Genomic DNA, 6,144 nt, shown 5'->3' on the forward strand with positions numbered 1-6,144 from the left:
ACAAGCCCTCCTCTGGTCCTCCTGGGCGTCCCGGCCGGGCTCCAGCCCTGGCCGGGGACCACAGTGTATATATGTATATATGTATATTTACAGTATATATCTATGTATATATGTATATGTGTATATATATATATATATATAGTGATATGTGGCCGGCTTATCATCCCGGCCAATACCCCCAGGCTGCCAGATGGAGCCCTCCCTGCAGTACGGAGGTGCCCCAAAGACCACCAGGGAGTCATGGGACATGAAGTTTTCGTACAAGACCCTGCTGGATACCTCAGGGGCCGCAAGAGGGAGCTGCAAGGAGGAACAAAGACTTCTTCGTGCCCTATGACCTTTGAAGTTCGTCATAGGAAGAGCGATGGGCTTCCGGGGTGAAAAGAAAGGACTTGTACCTGACCATTAAGAATCACATGGACTGGGGATTGGGAACACTTCCGGGTCAGGGAATATAAAAGGACTGTGGGAGCTCCCAGATGGCGAGCTGAGCTGGGTGGAAGGGTGGCAACGCGTCTGGGAGCTGGAGGATTGTATTTGTGATTATTGTGAGTTTATGAGTATAGTGGTGGAGAGTGTGCTTTGTGCACTGTGGAAATTTAATAAAGTCAACTGGAGGACTTTTACCTGGTGTCTGGAGTCGTGGACATTCAAGGGAGCGAGAGCGCCCCCTATCTACCACAATATATATATGTATATGTATATATATTTGTGTGTGTGTGTATATATATATACTCATATATATATATATATATATATATATATATATATATATATATATATATATAACACTCATCACAATGAAAAAAAAAAAAATACATTCTCAATCATGTTACGTTATTATTAAAATGTTTCCTTTTCTTTTTCATTACTTCTTTAACACACTACTTCTCCGCTGCGAAGCGCGGGTATTTTGCTAGTATTGCATGTAAAACAAAAAGAGAAAATAACGACACAGCTAAAAACGCAGCAACAAATTTTGACAAAAGTTAAACGCTTGTGTCATGAGCACGAGGTGGCTATGCAGTGTCCGCAACGGACGTGGCCATCCACCGTGCATAAGATACCATATTGCCATTGGTGGGCGAAGGGGCCACCGATTTTTTCACTGCCTAGAGCCGCCCGTGAGTACTGCTGCAATAAATAATTTCATCGAAGGTCGCACACAATCACTGCGCCGTGAAACCCATGTTTAATAACGTGCTTTAACTCCTATCATCATGAAAATGATATCACGTATACTTCTCAGTATTTTAGTTATTCAGAGAGCTGTAATATCACGAATGTAATGGATTCTGTGTCCAGTCAGAGGAAGAGAGCCAGTTTAAGAAGCAAGTAGTGATTCACACACATAGAGCACATAGAAGATCAAATACAAAACAAAGCATTTAACGTGCTACTTTAACTACGATGTGATTTGAGAAACTGGTTAATTAAACGATTTTAAGATGACATTTATGATGTTCGACTTTAATGACAAAATAAACTACATAATTAAAATGGAAATTTCGAGATTGAAGTTGACATTTCGTGCTTTTTTCCCACTGTGTGCCTATTTTTTTTGTCTGTACCCTAATAAGCTTTCATATGACACTCAGACGGTGAGACTTCTTTTTTATTTTAGCATTGTGTGACTTTGTGAACTTGAGATTTCAAGTTTCTCCAATACATTATGTCAATCGATCAACTTCCTTTTGTTGATTATACCACGGTTTAATTAAACAAATAGTATGTTTTTCCTTTGCCTCCACTTGGTATTCCCTGAAATTATTATATTTTCCCCTCTGCTTTTCCCATTGTCTTTTCACAGAAGGCTGAGCTTAAGGGCGATTTATATTGATTTGCATATTCAAAGATGCGTAATTCTGGGAGGAGTTGGGGCGGGACAGAAGGTGCGTGCACATGTGTTAGTTTTCACGCTGTCCGGGATTTATGTAGCGGAAGAACCTGGAAGTTGGAGTACGCACAGATTCCTGCACCTGGATTTTTCTGTGCGTAAGCACATTTCGGCTTTTCTGCTTACGCCATGTTATAGTGAGAACTCTACGCACGCCGTTATACATGAAGCCCCAGATGAGGTGTAACCAGTGTGTTATAAAGCTTGAACATAATGTCCTTTGACTTATACTCCACACATCAGGGATGTTATATAACCTGACATTCTGTTAGCCTTCTTATTGGTTTCTGAACACTGTCGGGCAGTTGATAGTGTTGAGTCCACTATGACTACTGGTACTCTAGTTATTCTTCCTGTTACTGTGATCAATGAGGCAACATCTTGTAAACAAGCGCTATATAGCGCCCGACCCGGCACAGACTACGCAGAGGCACGTGTTCACACTCAAAGGGCTTTATTTTTGTTTCTTCAGCCGTGGGCACACGTCTTCCCCGTGTCCCACAGACCCAACAGAGTTCAAGCACCAAAACTCACACAAACCAACCGCTTCCTGGCACCACCACTCCTCCCAGGCAACCTCGTCCTCTTCCTCCCGATTCTGGCCTCGAGTGGAGGTGGCTGGCCCGTTTTATACCCCACCCGGAAGAGTTCCAGGTGGCTGACCACCTGGTCCTAATTGCCCTTCCGGGTGGGGCTGAGAATTCAAGCAGCTGGGCTGCGGAGTCCATACAGCACCCCCTGGTGGCCACCCGAGCCCCCAACCAGGCTGTGGAGGACTCCATCTCCCATGGAGCCCTGCAGGTGGTTGGGGAATCACTGTCCACCAAGTAGGCTGCCACCAAGCGCCCCGGGGGAGGTACTGAGCTGTCCTTGGTGGCTCCCCCGGAATATACACAGCAGGGGCGTCCCAGCCGGGCATGGGACCCGGCTGTCCGTCACATGGCCCCTCCCTCAGATGAGGCTTGTGCGGCTCATCGGCCTGCCCCGCAAGGGCCGGTCTTCTCCAGGACGGGGAGTCAGCATTCCTGGTCCTGTGGCTGCGCCCTGTAAAAACAGAATAAACAGGTCTGGGGGTGTTGCCCCGACGTCCCTCGGGACAACCCCACCAGACATGGCCACCGCGGCCACAGTTATAACATAGCCGACCCCCTCCAGTATGGCCCCGGTACTTGCGGAAGCAGGCAGGGAACACCTGCCCCTTCGCCCCCTCCGAGGAGGGCTTGTGACGGTTCCGCCCCTCTGCAGTGCAGCCCTCCTTCGCTCCAAGCCGTCAGGCATACACTGCTCTATGTACGGGGTTTCCGGTTTCCTCTTCCGGTTCCCCCTTTTCCTTTGGGTCGCACTGGCGGTCTGAGTCCCCCTATGAGAAAAGGAGAGACCCCGCACCGCCTGCGTCCCTTTGGACTGCCGCAAGACCGGCGCTGGCGGTCGGGGCGGGGTTGTTTGGCAGCCGGTTTCCACCAGCTGCTTCCCCGCACGCTCGTCCGCTTTGCTGTCAGTCATCACAGCAGCTTCTCGTGTGGTGGGCGGGTCCGCCTGACAGGCAGTACTAAGCAACACTGCTGCTGTCGCGTCCAGCCCCCTTTTCTCTGCGGTGCCGGCTTCACTTACCTGCACCGCTCTGTCCTGCCGGTGGGAGGCTGGCCACCCGCCCACGGCCATTCAGCCAGGGCCCCGCACGGGATACCGAGCTTCTTCTCCAGCCCTCCTTCGCCTCCGACAGGACCTGAAAACTTGTAAAGGGACTGTAGGGCGAGGACAATGGACCACCTCCCCTACAGCCCAAGAAACATTAATAGTGGCGGCCGGCGGTGGATTTGGGCTCTCCGTGTCGCCCTCCGCCGACCGCGTGCCAAGAAGACCCTGTGGATCCCCCACAGGCCCCTTCGGGTAGTCTGGAGGAGAGGGAAGAGCGTCTGTCATCCCCGCCTGCCAATCCTCCTCGGCGGGGATTGACACACGTCCCCGTTTACCTGCTTCGCGGAGCCGCTCCTGCCCCACTTGCAGGGGCGCCGCGCTGGGAAGCTCGTCCGGGCTCTCCTCCATCAGCCGCTGGCTCAGGCGAAGAAAGACACAGCTCCGCCTCGCTCACCTCCGAGCTGGCTCCGCCGTCACGCCATGGACACCCGTTCCCCTGCCCGCACTGGGTGCTTCGCCCCTCGGCGTCCAGGAGGTAGGTCGACCCACATGCGGAAAAACAAACCCGCGGCCCGTCACCTACCTCCGGGGCATCCCAGCGGCGGACTGGCGTGACGGCGTCTGTCAGTTGTCCTCTGTGTCCGCCCGGCTTTTTTCTTCCCCATTGCAAAACGCCTACAGCAGCTCCTTGGCGGCCTCAGTTGGGTACTCCGCGCTGGCTTGCGCGTGCCTGCTTGTGGCCCCTGCAGCGTGTCGCGCGCTCGCGCTGTACGCGTGTGCTGGCTTGCGGCTCCTGCCGCGTGTGCGCGCTTCAGTGCGCTGTGCTGTGCAGTCCTGCCTGACTGCTTGCCTGTAGCTGCGCCGAGCGCGCTCTCCGACGCCGCTGAGCCGAGAACCGTGCCCCGCGCTGTTGCGCTTCGCTATGCCGGGTCAGCAAGAGTAAAAAAACGCAGGTTCCGACCCAAATGGACGGGCCGGGATCCTGCCGGCTACGCCAGTGTAAACAAGCGCTATATAGCGCCCGACCCGGCACAGACTACGCAGAGGCACGTGTTCACACTCAAAGGGCTTTATTTTTGTTTCTTCAGACGTGGGCACACGTCTTCCCCGTGTCCCACAGGCCCAACAGTGTTCAAGCACCAAAACTCACACAAACCAACCGCTTCCTGGCACCACCACTCCTCCCAGGCAACCTCGTCCTCTTCCTCACGATTCTGGCCTCGAGTGGAGGTGGCTGGCCCGTTTTATACCCCACCCGGAAGAGTTCCAGGTGGCTGACCACCTGGTCCTAATTGCCCTTCCGGGTGGGGCTGAGAATTCAAGCAGCTGGGCTGCGGAGTCCATACAGCACCCCCTGGTGGCCACCCGAGCCCCCAACCAGGCTGTGGAGGACTCCATCTCCCATGGAGCCCTGCAGGTGGTTGGGGAATCACTGTCCGCCAAGTAGGCTGCCACCAAGCGCCCCGGGGGAGGTACTGAGCTGTCCTTGGTGGCTCCCCCGGAATATACACAGCAGGGGCGTCCCAGCCGGGCATGGGACCCGGCTGTCCGTCACAATCTCTAATCACCACACCTCTACCTCCTAATAATGAAGACTTTAATAATTTTTTATAGCTGTTAAATAATATATTTTAAAATGATCCCCTAATGATGCTAATCCATCTTTGGTGCTGTGGTGTAAACGTGAGCAGTTTTGGCTCTTAGAGCTCTTTACACCGTCACTTCTGACCTAGTTACTTCATCTGCCTGTGTGCAAATTGTAAAAATACAGCTAAGCAGTGTCACACAACTGTGCAAGGGAGGCAGCTAAAAAGACAAAAAGAAGGTAATTCCACTCCAGGCCAGGGGGTGGCGGGGTGTAATAAACCTTTCTTTTCTATCTCTGCACACCAGACACGATTCTGCCTGATTCCGATGATGTCACTCCTAGTACCCAGGCTGATGACATCACTTCCGGGCCCAAGAGGAGAACTTCTGGTTCCGGCTCGAGATGATGTCACTTCACCTGTTTTAAAATCCGGTCATCTTCCATTGTTACACAGTTTTCCGTTTGGAACTCGCAACTGTGTTGCCAAAGCTCCATTACTGCAGCCTTATTCAAGTATAAAGGTGGCTGCCACAAACCTCTTTTTGGTGTCAAGGTTTATTCATTTTACAGTAGTTATACTGTATAGGTCAGCACTTAGTTTTTGAAAGACAAATGTCTTAAAGCTTAATATTCAAATTTGTAATTCAGCTTAAAGGTAAGGAGTTCAGAATTGAAGTTTGTATGATGACAGTAAAAGCATGTACTGTATCTTTATACTAGTGTCACCATGAATCCCTAAAGCTGTTTTTAATTGGACCAATGACAGTTTTAGATATGCTTTCACAATTATTTATTATTATTTCCAAGCCATTTCCATATACATTTGTCAGTTCATTATATGTACAGTTTATTCATAACAGAATATAGTAAGAAATTCCTCTCCCCACTTAATCCATGCAGCATTCATTTTTATTTCATTTACACTTAATAAACTCAATATTACCCTGATGACATTTGGCATATGTATCCATTTATTTCCATTATAAGGCATTCTTTTACACTTTGAATTTAATAAGGTAAC

The sequence above is a fragment of the Polypterus senegalus genome, chromosome 12 (genome assembly GCF_016835505.1).
Source record: "Polypterus senegalus isolate Bchr_013 chromosome 12, ASM1683550v1, whole genome shotgun sequence".
Lineage (NCBI taxonomy): Eukaryota > Metazoa > Chordata > Cladistia > Polypteriformes > Polypteridae > Polypterus > Polypterus senegalus.